General features: G+C 34.2%; 1 protein-coding gene across 10 annotated transcripts in view; it reads right to left on the minus strand.

Moving 5' to 3' along the window:
• The window catches only part of FUT8 (fucosyltransferase 8), a 327,631-nt gene that overhangs the window by 167,270 nt on the left and 143,333 nt on the right, over positions 1-17,028 (minus strand). The window contains exon 1 of one of the 10 annotated variants that reach the window (XM_033187711.1): positions 6,953-6,975. The exons of the other annotated variants lie outside the window; for them this stretch is intronic. The gene's annotated coding sequence lies outside the window, so the exon portion shown is untranslated. Of the gene's footprint in view, positions 1-6,952; positions 6,976-17,028 lie in introns of those variants that run through there. 10 annotated transcript variants of the gene reach the window in all.

Below are 17,028 nucleotides of genomic sequence, written 5' to 3' on the forward strand. Positions count from 1 at the left end.
AAATGCACATTCTTTTCCAGGCTTGGTTACAGGTATCATTTGTCATTTCTCCATCATTAGGCTTAAAATTCCCTTGGAAACCAAACTATTTTCTCCCCAAAGAGAGACTTTGTAGGCAAAAATATAATTTAAAACCTTTTGACAGGCCAGCCGCAGTGGCTCACATCTGTAATCCCTGCACTTTGGAAGGAGTCAAGGCAGGAGGATTGCTTGGACCCAGAGTTCGAGACCAACCTGGCAAGATGGTGAAACCCCATCTCTATAAAAATTTTTAATTTTAAAAATGTTTTGATAATTTTAAAGCTATAGAATAGAAATCATATGTCTAGACAGAGTTCCACATAAAAAAGAAGAGAGAAAAAAGAAATAGTTTCTGTATACAAGACTGAATGTGAGGGCACCTGACCACCAATCAGTGGTAAAAAGATTAGCAGAAAAGATGGAGGAGAGGCTTCAAAAATCAGAGCACAGGGCCACTATTTTTCCACTTTTGCACCTTAAATCTCAATTGTTTTTAAAACACCAAATATTCAAAGAGAAGAAAATCTCTTCAAATGGTTGTCCTAGAAACACTCTACTTCCTTCCCATTTATTCCTACACCATTTACCTTAATGCTACTGATTTACAATGGCTAAAACATACAATGAAAAGGATTGTACTTGCTGAGAACTGTTTGAAAACCAAATTAAAAAGGAATAATCCAAGTAAAAAGTTGTCTGTTGTTTTAATAACTACTCTTACATCTATCAAAAACACTCTTTTTTAGACTCCATTGTTCATCCCCTCCCTTTCTAAAACTCTTTCTCAAATCCCCACTCGTCTAAACTCAGGTATCCCCTACTTGTCATCTTATGTTAAAAAAAACACAGATATCCAGGGCTCTGTGACTTAAAAACCAAATAAAAAATGAATTCATTCTGATGGCATAAGAAATTGATTCAATTCAGTAAGTCAGCCAAAAAATGTAAGTATTAATATTTCAATTAAAAATTTTGTGACAACATATGCAACACTGTAAAATGTTACTATACTTATATGCTGAAACTATACTATATCCTAGTTAATTCCAAGCTATTAAGATATGCAGTTGTCCTCCATACCCTCCACAGACACCAAAATCCACAGATGTTTGGGTTTCTTACATAAAATGGCATAGTATTTACATAAAACCTACACACATCCTCCCAAATACATTAAATCATCTCTAGATTACTTATAACACTTAATACAATTGAAATGCTATGTAAATAGTCGATTTTGGGGGGGTTTTTGGCAAATATTTTGATCTGTAACTGGCTGAATCAAGAATACTAAAACTGCAACTACAGAGGGTAAACTGTGTATCAGATATTAAAATTTTTTTCTTTCCCTTCACTGCAAAAGTAATGCAGAAAACAGACAACTGTGATAAACAACCAAAGCAAAGGTAGCTTTCTTAAAAAGAGTAATTTAAACAATAAAAAGACATGCTGAAACATTTTCCTTGGGATTACAATAAAAATTGTAATATTTAAAGCCAGCATAACTTGAACAGTAACAAAAGTTTACAGAAACAAATTTTGAATAACAAAATTTGTATAACAAAAAACACTTTCCATTTTTTACAAACCATTACCAAAAATATCTAAGACATTAAATTACTATATTATACATCAATATTGATAATACTTGAGTTGTAAAAAGCAATACATTATTATAGGAGCAAAACATGGTCATTTTCTAAATTAATAGCATCATTTGAACTATGTTTTTAGAGAGACTTTCCCATGATTTTTTTTGTCTTTGCCAGTATTTTTTAAATCCCCAGTTTTGGGGTCAACAAAACCAAGTAGAGCTGAAAAACAAGTCGTTTTCTATGCAATTTTCCTCTGCAAGGTTTAAAAGAACAAGTACAGATTTTTTTCCCTATCTACTAACTGCAATGAATGCTTGCTTACTTACTTATGGTTACTGTTTATTGTCTGAACCATGCTTTTTAAAATATAAATGCCATAATTTTTGTTTACTGTGTTCACTGATGTATCCCAGGCACTAAGAACGGTATTTGGCACTTAGTTGGCACTGATGAATATAGCTTAAACTGCATTTATGCCCTACTTAAGACGGTAAATGGCAATGCAGAAAGTGAGAGAATGCTATTATAAGGAAATGGTTCAAAAATAAGGTCATTAATAAACTTTCATATTTGTTATTGTCAACATATATCTTATAAAGACATTCCTTGGTTGATTAAATTTAATTGGCCTAAAAGACCAAGAGAGTCTTTTTTGTTTTTTGAGTCTCGCTCTGTCTCCAGGCTGGAGTGCAGTGGCACAATCTTGGCTCACTGCAACCTCCACCTCCAGGGTTCAAAAGGTTCTCCTATCTTAGCCTCCTGAGTAGCTGGGATTACAGGTGTCTGCCGTGGTGCCTGGCTCATTTTTTGTATGTTTAGTAGAGATGGAATTTCACCATTTTGTCAGGCTGGTCTCGAACTCCTGATCTCAGGTGATCCACCTGCCTCAGCCTCCCAAAGTGTAGGGATTACAGGTATGAGCCACCACATTCAGCCAAAAGAGTCTTATGGTTTGCCTTTTAACCATGAAGAACTAATGTATCTTATTTTCTTCATTTAGAAGACTCACTTTGCAAAGACAACGATATGACTGAAGAAAGTATGTACAGCCTTTGATATGAAGGCCAATCAACTTACTTGTGAAAGTATTAGTAAAAATAGTTCAAATTAGTAAAAAAATTTAAAAATTAATTACATATATCAGCTAATTTCTGACTAAAATTTATATAGCAGTGTTTGTTGAGATTTGTTCTCAGAGTGGGCTTTCTTTTCAAGAATTTATAAATTTATTACTACTAAAGACTCACATAGTACCCTTCTTCTGCAAAATACTAAATGGACTGAAATGTGCCAGGATTCTTTTTGCAAATTTATTTAATTAGTGATATCATTTTTTTTTTTAAGAGACAAAGTTGGCTGGGCACAGTGGCTCACGCTTGTAATCCCAGCACTTCGGGAGGCTGAGGCGGGTAGATTACAAGGTCAGGAGTTCAAGACCAGCCTGGCCAAGATGGTGAAACCCTATCTCTACTAAAAATACAAAAATTAGCCAGGCATGGTGGTGGGTGCCTGTAATCCCAGCTACTCAGGAGGCTGAGGCAGAGAACTGCTTGAACCTGGGAGGCAGAGGTTGCAGTGAGCAGAGATCGCAACACCACACTCAACCCTGGGCGACAGAGCGAGGCTCTGTCTCAAAAAAAAAAAAAAAAAGAAAAAGAGAGAGGGGGACAAAATCTCAGCATGTTGCCTACGCTAGATTGATATCACTTTTTTAAGGTACTAAGGTATTTAAATGTTTCATTTCTTTTGGTATTTACAGAGATTCTTTGTGTAATATTTGTTTAATGTCTCTGGAACAATAAATATATTTGATTTTTCAAAGTACTTTTTCTGAATCTGGAAGCTAGAGTGTAATATCAGTAAGATAAGGAGACTTAATAGAGTTGCTATGAGCCTTAAATAAGGTTAACATTATATAAACCACTTATAATGCTTGGCACATAAGAAGTGCTCCAAAAAAAGTAATTTTATTTTAATGCTGACAAGACATAGAAATTAAAAGTATGGGTGCTAGAATCAGCAGTGTCTAGCCTGGAGTCTCAGTTCTGCTACATCATAGCTAGGTAATCTCACTGAACAATCTGTAAACTGGAGATAATAAATATCACCTCTCCTAGAGAACAGTGGAAAAGGCTTAAATAAAATAATCATCAGTAGGGAAGCACCTCAGCACATGATGCAGCAAATTATTATGTGGTATATATTGATGTTGTTACATTATTTTATAGACCCATTTATGATTATTTATATAATTAATATGCCACATGCTGTTGTAGGCAGCTTCTGAAATGGCTGCCAACTATCTCTGGGTCCACTATTCATGCCCTTGTATCATCTCCTCCTCTTGAGTGTTGGCTGGACCTAGTGACTTGTTTCTTAAATAGAATATGGTAAAAGTGACAGAATTTCACTTCCAAGATAAGGTTACAAAAGACTGGAGCTTCTGTGTCTTGCTCACATTGTCCCTGCTTGCTTATTCTGACTATACAAGCTACCATACTGTGAGTCATCATGCAGAGAGGCCTATGTGGAAAGGAACTGAGGGCAGCCTTTAGACAACAGTCAACAAAGATTTAAAGTGCTCAGTCCTAAGACCACAAGCACCTCACAAGGTTGTTGAATCCTGCCAATGACCATGTGAATGTGAGCAAGCTTAGAAATGCACCCTCACCAGTCAAGCCTCAACACAGCTGTAGCTTTGGTCCACATCTTGAATGCAGGCTTTTTTTTTTTTTTTTTTTTTGAGGCGGAGTCTCGCTCTGTCGCCCAGACTGGAGTGTAGTGGCCAGATCTCAGCTCACTGCAAGCTCCGCCTCCCGGGTTTACGCCATTCTCCTGCCTCAGCCTCCCGAGTAGCTGGGACTACAGGCGCCCGCCACCTCGCCTGGCTAGTTTTTGTATTTTTAGTAGAGACGGGGTTTCACCGTGTTAGCCAGGATGGTCTCGATCTCCTGACCTCGTGATCCGCCCGTCTCGGCCTCCCAAAGTGCTGGGATTACAGGCTTGAGCCACCGCGCCCGGCCGAATGCAGGCTTTTTAAAGACCCTCACCTAGGAGATGGAGCTTAGCCAGAGGATCCAGCTAAACCATCCCTAAATTCTGACCAACAGATAATAAATTGTTGCTTTAAGCCACTGAATCTAAAGGTAATTTGTTATGTAGCAATAAATAATTAATACATATGTCTACCTTCCCTAGAAGGTTAAAAGCCTGATCTTCACTTCATGTGTTATTTTCCGTCTCTAGCAAGTTGTAGAACGCCTTGGGCACAGAATAGGTATTCAAGATGCAGGACAGAACTGAATCATAATCACGTTTCCTTATGTATTCTGCTAATACCTCTTATACATATCATAAAACAAAACTCAATTTACAGCAAATAAGAGATTTAACAGATATAATTACAATTATTGGTTTATACTAATACCAGAGGTTAAAAAGCATATTTATTAATAGCTGCTAAACAGAGTTCCATCTCCAACCATGAAAGAATAACTACTACTAGATTAGCCTCACATATAAACTAGAAAACTTTAAAAAACATATTTAGAAAAACTGTTTTCAGATATTGGGCAAAGGTCAAAGAAGACTGTAATGTCTGAGAGAAAGTTAACAATAAAAGTAAGCCCTATGATCACTTCACCCTTCTGCCTAGAAGCATTCGCTGAACACCAGCACAGAAAGAAAGAACTCAAACAAAACACAGCCATCTTCCTCAGGTGAGAAGACAAAGACCAAAGTTCAGGGAATTTAAGGTAGGTGGAATTTGCAGGTCATTATACTAAAGAGGAGGTAGATACTCTGAAGGAAAGCTCCAAATTTTGCATAGGAGATCCTTTGAGTCTTTGGCAGGAAACTAAGTTATAGTAAGAATTCATGAAGCTTGCAAAGGACAATTATCAGAAAGAGAAAAATTAAATACTGAGTAGCTAAAAGCTGAACATATCTCAAAGATTAGGCAAAGCTGGGAGACCTATGAGTTCCAACCAGGTACAATAAAAATACCACAGAGAAAACCTGCAGCATTCAGTAAAAATCCAAGAAATAAAACACCTTAGAAATTAGAATTAAGCAAGTAGGAATCAGAAAATGTTTTCTGTAAAGGGCAAGATAAGTATCTTAGGCTATGCGAGGCATATACTCTCTCTGTCACATATACTTCTTAATTTTTATTTTTGTTTCTTTATAACCCTTTAAAAATGTAAAACCCATTCTTAGATCACGGACTATACAAAAACGGGCTGTGGACCAGATATGGCTCATAAACCAAAGTCTACTGACTCCAGTTATAGAATAAAAGCTATGCCAACAAGAGCCCTAACAAAGCTTAAAAACAAGCTACAAAAGGATCAATGTAATCCAAAAGTAAATTATCTGCCTGTCAAAATAAAACTCAACAATCCTCAAAGAAAGATAGGAAAATATAAACAATCAAAAATAGAAAGTACATATTATCAAAAGTTACAAAGAATACGAAGAGAGGTCACGCTGTGATGTAGGCATCCAAAGACCTGCTAAAAGCTAAGGATGGAGCTGGAACACTGAGGAAACACTCCAGCACCCCAGTCTCCAAACCAAGAATGAAGAAACAGCAAGCAGTCCACTACTGCAGGAATTTCAAGTTTCTGATTCGGTGAATTTAACTATTACAATGACAACAAAAAAACAAATCCAACTCAAGTCACTGATGGACTGACTCAATCTCTGCCCCATCCCAATCCACACATGCACAAACATCATCAAAGAAGAAAGGTACCCATTTCTGAGCATAAATACTATCCACCTCAATCTTTGTTGCCCTTTACCTAAAATGTCTGGCATGCAACAAAAAACAATTTTACACACACACACACACACACACACACACCACTTTTTTTTTTAAAGTCAACAACAAACCCAAACCATAGTCAAAAGACAAGGCAAACACCAGAACTAGACTTATAAATGAATCAGATATTTGAACTATCAGACAGAAAACTTAGAATAATTGTAATTTATGTATTAAAGGATCTCATGGTAAATATGAACAAAATACAAAAACAGATAAGGGATTCAGCAAAGAAGAAATGCTAAATGAACATAAAAATGAAATATCAGAAAAATCTTCAACAGAATTATCAGAAGATTAGACAAAGCTAAAAACAAATCAGTGAGCTTAAAAAGAGGTAAATAGATATTATTCAAAATGAAACCCAAAAAGAAGAAACAGACTGAAATTAAAAAAAAAAAAAAACAGGAATTTTAAAGCTGTAGTATAATATCCAATGATCTAGTGCAGGTGTAACTGGAGTTTAATAATGTGAAGAAAACAAGAACAGAGAAGAAAATATACTTACAGAGATGTTAGCTGGGAATTTTCCAAAGTAAAAAAATGATAAAACACCACAGCTCAAAGAAATGCAGAGAATTGCTAGTAGGGCAAACTTAACATGTAGACAAAAAGCTGCTTAAAAAAAACAAGCTGAAAGAGAAAAAATTTTCAGGTAGTTAGAAAAAAAGAAATATTACATACAGAGAAAAAAAAGTGAGAACACACTACATGTAATAGAGAAGGCCAGTCAAAAAACAATGGGGCATCATCTTTAAAATACCAAGAGGGGAAAAACGGCAACTGAGCATTCTAGATCCAGTGAAAATACCTTTCACTGGATAAAATGAAGGCAAAACAAAGGCAAATAAAGGCAAAATCAACACTCTTCCAGAAAAAAAAAAGTTAAAAAATATTCTGTGCCAGCAAAACTGTACTATAAAAAAATGTTAAATGAAATTTTTCAAGGAGTATGATACCAGATAAAAATGCAGATCTGCACACACAAAAACAGCACCAGAAATGGTGAAATCTAAAAAATCAGAGATATTTTCGCTTAATTTAACCACATTAAAAGTTAAAAAGCTGTTAAACTCAAAATGGCAATAATGTATCACTGGGTTTATAATATATGTAGATGTAAAACATATGACAAAATATAAAAAAGATGAGAGGGAGGAATTGGAAGTGCACAGAAGTCAAGTTCTCACTACACATGAACTGGTATATTATTTGAAGGTAGGCCAATAATTATATATATAGTAAGACCCAGAGCTACACTGTCTGCTTTAATAGCTACTACATGCAACTATTTAAATTAGAATTAAAATTAAAAATTTATTTCCCCAGCCTGAGCAACATAGTGAGACCCTGTCTCTATAAATAAATTAAAAACTGGTGGTGCACAGTTTTTACTACAGTTCCAACTCCTTGGGAGGCTGAGGTGGGAGGATTACTTGAGCCCAGGAGGCTGAGGCTGCAGTGAGCCGTGATCGCACCATTCTACTCCAGCATGGGTGACAGACCAAGACTCTGTCTGGGGAAAAAAGAAACAAAATGTATTTCCTCAGGCACAGTAGGCCACATTTTGATTGCTCAATAGTCACCTGTGTCTAGTGGTTACCATTATGAATGGTGTAGATACAGAGCACTTTCAACATCAAATGGTATTTCCCCAAAGCGATAAGTAGTTTTTATTAAATAAAATTAAAAGGTATAGCAAAGAAAAAGCCAGTGGTGAAGATAAAAATGGAATTAAAAAATGAAAGTATAATTCACAACAGAAAACAGATAACAGAAAGTTCCTGAGAAGACCAGGAAAAGTTTCACAGCTGCAGTAGAGAAGGGAGCATATTTGAAATATTAATAAAAGAAATGACAACGAGCTGCAGTCTCCATTCTTCAGGATGGTCACTTTGGAAGCATTCTCTACTATGCCACCAGTAAGTAACTGACCTCCTGAATAATATACTTCATTTAGTGCAGTCATTCATGTTATGTAAGTTTTATTTATTTTTTAAATATGTGGCATGGTTCTTATCAACATTTATAATGGAAAGTAACTGGAATAAATCTACCACGCATTTTACCTAAATCTATACAACACGATGATCCATTCACTTATATGTTCAAAAACTACTCATTCAGTTTCTATTACATAAAATACACTACATATCCTAGGCATTGAGGATGTAGCAGTGAACAAGACAGACAAAAATCCCTGCTTTCAATAGGTAATATTATAGTAGATTCTAATTGCAAAGTGAAGTAATGCCACTAAAACAAACAACCAAAAAAGAAAAAAAGCCTCTTCTTACAGCAACTAACATTCTGAGTGATGCAGCAGAAACTGAATATAAACTATTCCACAAATAATTGCATTTTTTGCTATCATTTTATTATTTAAGCATAAAATTGAACACTGCCACCTGCACACCACAAAATGTTATAATACTATAATTTGAAAATCAAAATATATGTACAGTGTCAGAATAAAACATAGCAAATTTATTGTTGCAATCTTCAAATCCTTATGTATTACAGAATGTTTAAAATTATATATATAAACAGATGATCATTATGTCAAGATTTTACCGCAGAGTTGAAACTAAGCTACTTTCAAAGTTTTATCACAAACATTTAGCACCTTTGTAAGATCCAACCATACTGAAAAAAAATCTTCAGAAGTGGAACCAAGTCTCTATAGTCTCTATTAAATTTATAATGATTACAATAACTGTGTTGCCACTGTTGTGACCATTACCGTCATCATAACTCCCCCAAAATATAAGCAGGCTAGGATGTGTTGTCTTTTTCTTTTTTAAAATTCAACATTCTTTTAAACATTTTTACATACAAAAAGTTTGTGTGTATATATGTGTAATATATACAACTTGATGAGCTTGCAAAGTAGACACCTGTGAACTCATCACCACAATCTATGCCATAAACCTATTCATCATCTGCAAGAGTTTTCTCCCACTCTCTTATTTACTATTACTAATTTGTGTGTTTGTAGTAAGAACGCTTTACATAAGACCTATCCTCTTAGGAAATTTTTAACCATACAATACAGCATTGTTAACTATAGGCACCATGCTGTACAACAGATTTCTGAGACTTATCTTTACAACCAAAACTCTGTACCCTTTGACTAATACTTCCTCATTTCCCCCTCCTACATTTCCTAAAGATAGATATAGCTCAATTATTCCATTAGACATAACAAAAAATGCAGTACCATTTATAATACGATCAAACTGACACTTCTTAAGTCTAACAAGAAAATGAACAATGGCCACATTTGGCATATGACTGTGTGAAAAGGATGTCTCCAAGAATCACATTCAAGTAGCTTGACTTTGATGCTGAGGCCAGAAGATGAGTATGCGACAATCTGCTGAAGAACCAAACAACTAAAAGCCTGGCCTGTTGTGCTATGAGCCATGTCAAAGGAGGGTTGTCTTTTAAACTCAAAAATAATTCAGCACTTATTTAAATAATATAAATATGTGTACTCTATGCAAAGGGTAATATGGCATTATATATCAAATATTTACATACATATGCCTTTTGACAAGAAATTCCACTCGCAATAATTTATGCTAAGATGCATTTTAATATGTAAACAAAATGCATTCACATATTCATTGCATCATTGTCTGCAATAGCACTAAACTGGAAAAACAACATAACTGCCCATCAACAGAAGTATGGTTGAATAAATTATTAATTATTTTGCCAAAAATATTATTTTATACTATGATGCCAACAAGAAGGAAAATGTAACCCATAACCAGGAAGAAAATCAGTCCATTTAAACAGATCCAGAAAACAGCAATAACAATGATGACAGCAGACAAAACAAGTAGCAAAATGTGTGCAAGGATTTAAAAGAAAAAATGTTGAAAACAGAAAACTACAACAAAAATATATAACTTGTAGAACAAAAAATATCATATAGATGGTCCTCAAATTAACAATGGCTCAACTTAATTTTTCAACTTTATGATTATACAAAAGTAATATATATTCAGTAGAAACCATTCTCTGAGTAACACTACAACCATTTTCTTCTTCACTTTCAGTATTCAATAAATGATGAAATATTCAACACTATTACAAAATAGTTTTTGTGTTAAGTGATTTTGTCCAACTGTAGGCTAATATAATTGTTCTGGGCACATTTAAGGTAGGCTAAGCTATGATGTTCAGATGAGGTGTATTAAACATATTGCAACTCATGATATTTTCAACTTATGATGGGTTCATCAGGACACACAATGATCTTGTTAAAAAGAGCCTGGTATTTCCTGCCTTCTCTCTCTTGCCCCCTTTCTCTTGTTCCCTTTCTTGCCATGTGATACACTGGCTCCCCCTTTGCCTTCCACCATGACAGGAAGTTTCCTGAGGCTCTCACCCAGAAGCAGATGCTGGCACTATGCTTCTCCTACAGACTGCAAAGCTGGGAACCAAGTAAACCTTTTTTTTGTTTGTTTATTTGTTTTTTTTTTTTTTTGAGACACAGTCTCGCTCTGTCGCCCAGGCTGGAGTGCAGTGGCGAGATCTCAGCTCACTGCAACCTCTACCTGCCAGGTTCAAGCAATTCTCCTGTCTCAGCCTCCCAAGTAGCTGGGACTATAGGCACACACCACCATGCCCAGCTAATTTTCTGTGGTTTTAGTACAGATGGGTTTTCACTGTGTAAACCTCTTTTCTTTATAAAGCATCCAGTCTCAGGAATTCCTTTAGAGCAACGCAAAACAGACTAATCCAGGTAGCCACTGTTGATAGGACTTATTGCCAGACACTACAGTGTTTTTACAGCTTCACCACAGCTGCATCACCTTACAGTAACTATTATTACGAACAAAAAACTGTTCAAATGATAAAAGGCAAATGAAAGTCATCCATCATCATTAGTTAGGCAAAAAGCCATTTACAATATCCGTTTTGGGGCCGGCTGGAAATCTGTAAGCATTTCCCCATTTTTGAGTTTGGCTTCAGAAAAGGACTTCTCGGAAAAAAATTTATCATCAAATTTGAAGTAATGTACATTGAAAATACTATAGGTATTAACTATGGGTATATATAGAATTTGCGATCTATTTTTAAATACAAATAAAACTATAATTTAGAGGGTAAAACAGCCACAAGATTGGGGGTGAACAATACATACAAGGCAACATCAGAAAAAAATGCAATCTAGTAAGACAATGAGACAACATCTTTTTAAAATGCTAAAAAAAAAAAAAAAGAAATGACAAAACTACACTACGTTATTCAGTAAAAATATATTCAAAAATAAAAGTAGGTTTCTGTGCATGTGAACTTCAGCTAAGTTGAGTCAAATAGCTAGGAGTAGGATTGCTGGGTCACATGAAAAATGTATGTTTAAAAGAAAATGCCAAACTCTATTCCAAAGTGGCTGCACCATTCTGAGTTGTCAGAAGCAATGAATAAGAAGAACTCCTGTTGATCCACAATCTCCCTAGCATTTGGTATTGTCAGTTTGTTTAAAGGCAATTCTAGTAGCTGTGTAATGTAGTGGTATCAAAGTATGGTTTCAATGTGTATTTTTCTAGTAACAAATGACACTGAACATCTGGCCATCTTTTCATGTGCTTATTTTCTATCCATGTATCTTCTCTGGTAAAGTGTCTTTTAAGATCTTTCGCCCATTTTTTAGATTGTTTGTTTTCTTACAGCTGAGACTTGAGTTCTTTATATATTCTGAACATAAGTCTTTTAACAAATACATAATTTTCAAATATTTTCTCCCAGTCTGTGGCTTATCTTTTTATTCTCTTAACAGTGTCTTGCACACAGCAAAATTTTTAAATTTTTAAAATATAATACAATATACTGACTTCTTTTCTTTTATAGACTGTGGTTTTGGTACTAAGTCTATGAATTCAATGCCAAACCCGAAGTCCAATATATTTTCCCCTATGATTTCTTTAAGAAGTTTCAGTTTGAGGTTTCAAAGTTAATCCACCCAAGAAAAACAAAAGCATATTTTTCCACAAAAAAATTAATCTCAAATGTTTGCAGCAGCTTTATTCATAACAGACAAGAAACTACAAAAAAAACAAGATGGCTTTCAACAGGTGAACAGATTAACAAACATGATACATAGAAAACAAATACTAGTTAGTAATAAAAAGGAATACTAGTTGGCAATAAAAAGAAGCCACTGATTTACTCAACAAAATGAATCTTAAACGTATGTTGCTAAGTGAAGGAAGACAAAACCAAAGACTACATATTGTGTGCTTCATTTACATGACATTATGGAAAGGGAGAAACTCCAGGTTGAAAAATAGTTCAGTGTTGAAAGTACAAGGAGGGGATGATTATAAAGTGCCTTCAAGAGTAACTTTTATAGTGATGAAACTATTCTAAATGATACTAAAAAAGGACACACCAATTCTGTGGTACTCATCCTCCAAAACCATGAATCCAGTCTAATAATAAAAGAAAATAAGCCGGGCGCGGTGGCTCAAGCCTGTAATCCCAGCACTTTGGGAGGCCGAGACGGGCGGATCACGAGGTCAGGAGATCGAGACCATCCTGGCTAACACGGTGAAACCCCGTCTCTACTAAAAAAAATACAAAAAACTAGCCGGGCGAGGTGGCGGGCGCCTGTAGTCCCAGCTACTCGGGAGGCTGAGGCAGGAGAATGGCGTGAACCCGGGAGGCGGAGCTTGCAGTGAGCTGAGATCCGGCCACTGCACTCCAGCCTGGGCCACAGAGCGAGACTCCGTCTCAAAAAAAAAAAAGAAAAGAAAGAAAATATCAGACAAATCCTCATTTAGAGACATTCAACAAAATACCTGACCAGTACTCTTCAAAAGTATTGAACTATTAAAGTTATAAAAACAAACAACTGAGAAACTGCCATAGATTAGAGAAGTCTAAGGAGACACAATGACTAAATGTAATGTGGTATCCTGAATTAAATCTTGGAACAGGGCAGGGACACTATGGAAAAACTGCTGAAATCCAAATGTAGTCTGTAGTTTAGAGTATTTCACTACTGTTAATTTAATAGTTTAGACAAATGTACCATGGCTACATAAGATGTTAACATTAGGGGAACATGGGCAAAGAGTATACAGTGACTGTACTCTCTTTGCTAATTTTCTATAATTCTAAAATTATTCTGAAATAAAAAGCTTTTAAAAGATAAATGCAAAATAAGTATATTTTTGGAAAACAAAAAATGGAAAGAACTTGTTGCCAGCTGACACACACTACAAGATATATTTAAAAGGATACTTTTCAGGCTGAAAGAAATGATTGTGGATAGAAACTTGAATGTAAATGATGGATTTAAACAGACATGTTAAATATATGGGTAAATACAAATAAAATTTTTTTCTCATTTCTATTGTCTCTTTTTTTCACCCTGCCCCCTCCTCATTTCTAATTTCTTTCAAAATAAATTTGACTCAAAGCTAAAATAATAACAAAGTATTATGGGGTTTACAACACACATAATAGTAAAATACATGACAATACTTACACAAAACATAAGAAGCAAAAAAAAGGAAGGACACTGTTTTAAAGTCTCTATATTATACCTCAGGAGGTATAAAAGTATTTGAAAGTTTGGTGAAATAGGTAAAAGGTTCACAGCGTAAACTCTATGAATGTAATATAAAACAGATGAACAACAAAGAAAAATCAATGAAAACAAAAAAATGGGTTCCCTGAAATGATCAATAAAATTAAAAATCTTCCAGCTGGACTAATCAAGGGCACAAGGACACAAGCTGAAAAAAAAAAGAACGTAATTTGCTAATATTAGGAATGAAAGAGGCACTATCTGTAGTATCACTACAGATACCACAGAAGAGTAATAAGGAAATATTACAAATAATTTTCAGTAAATGTGACGTCATACCTGAAATGGACAGATTTCCTAAAAGAAACAAACTACTGAAGCTCAATAAAGAATAGATTACTTGAACAGCTTAATGACTTAAAAACTTAAATTCATAAAATTATGAAGTTCTACAACAAAGAAACTAACAGATAGTGATGGAAATCAGACTAGTACTTGCCAGCAAGTACGAAGATGACTGATTTAGAAAGGAAATGACAGTTGCATGAGGATACAGATTTAAGAAATATCATCTAACTATACACTTAATATGGATTCGCTGATATAAATTATGTTCCAATCAGGTTGACAAAGATTTTAAGAGAAAGCTTAAATTACCCCTATTTTGTGACTAAAATTGAAAATGTCAATAATTGAAAGTTATTTCATTAAATGCCTAAATTATGTCCTTGCATTTAAGTTTCAATGAGACAGATGTTTTCAGCAAATCACCATCCTAGTACATTCTTACTTTTAATGAAAAAAATTTCAACAGTATTTATTATATAGATGTAATCAACTTTCCAAATGTTAATGTGAAAACTGTATTTTTCACAAATTTCAGACAGTAAGAATCAACTTAAATAATTAGTAATACAATTAACAAACCGGAGAAATTGTACTGAACCTTCTTAGTAGCCGAACTTTTTCTCAGAATAAAAGAAATCAGCATAAATTATTCAAATAGTGATTTCCTAAATCACAATAAATATACACTGCAGTTATAAGAGTTATCAATTTACTTTTTTAACAACTGAAAAGAGTAAAAACCAAAATCATTATTACAAAGTGTTTCTTGAAGTAATTCAATATAATAGAATAAACAAAAATTTAACAGAAAAGTGAAGTCATTTATTTAACAAATTTAATGAATGACTGTTACAAGGTAACAGATTGAGCATGATATATTTTAAACTCATTTTTCTCATTAACAAACTACTAGAAAACAAAAATTTTTTAAGTTGATAAAGAGAATTATAAATAAAACTTTTAAAGAAAAGCTAATTACCAATTACAATGTACAAACATTTTAAGAGCCATATATAGTACATATATAATCCAATCCAATTCAGGATTAATACGTGCCCAAGATTCTATCTTTTAAATATCTTCTCCTTTGGTCGCAATTCATTTTTTAATTAAATATTGTTACAGAATTTATTAAAATCTTTCTTACTGCTTTGCTCCCTATATGGGAAAAGGGTAATCTACAAGTGATGTGTTTATTAATGTAAGAAAGAAATAGAAAGGGACAAGTAAAAATAGTACTGTAAATTAAAATGGTCCTTTAAAGCTAGTTGAAATAAATTTTTACTTTATGTAAACGCACTTAGTAAAACCAACCAAACTGAAATGAAGAAAACAAAAGAAAAAGAGGGAGAGAAGGGAAAAGGCAGGGGAAGAAAGAGGAGAGGATGAAAAGAGAGAAGAAGAGGGTAAGACGGGGAGGAAAAGAGGGCAGGGCAGGAGAGAGAAAAGAAAATTTTCATGTAACTCCTACCAAGATTATAAAATTTGATTTTCATTCATTACTTATATTCATCTATCATACTTCATATTTCTTATCAGTAGTGTCATATACACACATGAATTTAAAATGCCAGCATCATAAATACATGAATACAAAATACTAATTTGCTGAAATCAGCCAATATCTTAGAAATTAATCTTCCTAGTTATAAAGTACAAACACATAATCACATTTATAAGGTTCCTATCAAGAATATCTCACTCACCTTAACAATTACACACAATAACACACCAGGTTGTGTTTACTGATACAATTAACTACTCAAATGAGTCTAGAAATCTGGACTTGTCATCTGTATCTTCAGCCCTAAATAAATCAATACTGCTGAAAAACGGTAATACTAATAAATTCTAATGAAATGTGTATATATCACCATTTTCTCTGATTGTGTGTGGGTATGCACATAAATAATACATACTTGATTGGCACCATGATGTGTTAAAAGAAGAGCAACCATTTCAAATCAATCACACATGGACAGTTTACCCTGCTATAAAGTAGCAGTCATAATCATAGAAACTCATATAATTGTGAAGATTATATGATAATATGCATAAAAGTGATTTGTAGACAGTAAAACAATCTATAAATATTAGTTATTATCTTTCCCTTGCTTAGAAACCAAGTAGATCAGCCTTCTGCCAGTTTCTGGAATATGCCAAGTTCTTACCCAACATGCAGCCTTTGTTCTTGCTATTCCTTCCACCTTTGGCTCATTCTTATAATTCAGATCTCTACTTATTATACTTCTTTTCCAAAACAAGTCCTGACAACCAGTATCAATTATGACACATTAGGATACAAGAGAAATTGCAACTCAAGGTGACTTTAAAAATAAGAAAATTTTAGTTTCTCAATAGCAAAAAGGCTAATTCAATGGGGTTCAATGAAACTGTGAAAAATCCCTTTTCATCTTTCTATTCTACCTAGGCATATCAGTTTTTGTCCTCTAGCTAACTTTCTTCCTGGTAGCAAGTTAGCTGCCTCAATTCCAACCATATGCAATTATGTGCGAAAGAACAACTGGGAATCTGTCTCATTTTGAGAGGAAACCACTGACAGACACCTCCCCTGAAGATTTACACATCTTATTAGCCAAGATTGAGTCACCTGTCCCTTGTAAAACTAATCACTGACAAATGGAATGAGATTCCCATTACCAGCTTAGACTAATCAGAATTTATCC

The sequence above is a fragment of the Trachypithecus francoisi genome, unplaced genomic scaffold, assembly GCF_009764315.1.
Source record: "Trachypithecus francoisi isolate TF-2019V2 unplaced genomic scaffold, Tfra_2.0 Lachesis_group3, whole genome shotgun sequence".
In the NCBI taxonomy this organism is placed as follows: Eukaryota; Metazoa; Chordata; class Mammalia; order Primates; family Cercopithecidae; genus Trachypithecus; species Trachypithecus francoisi.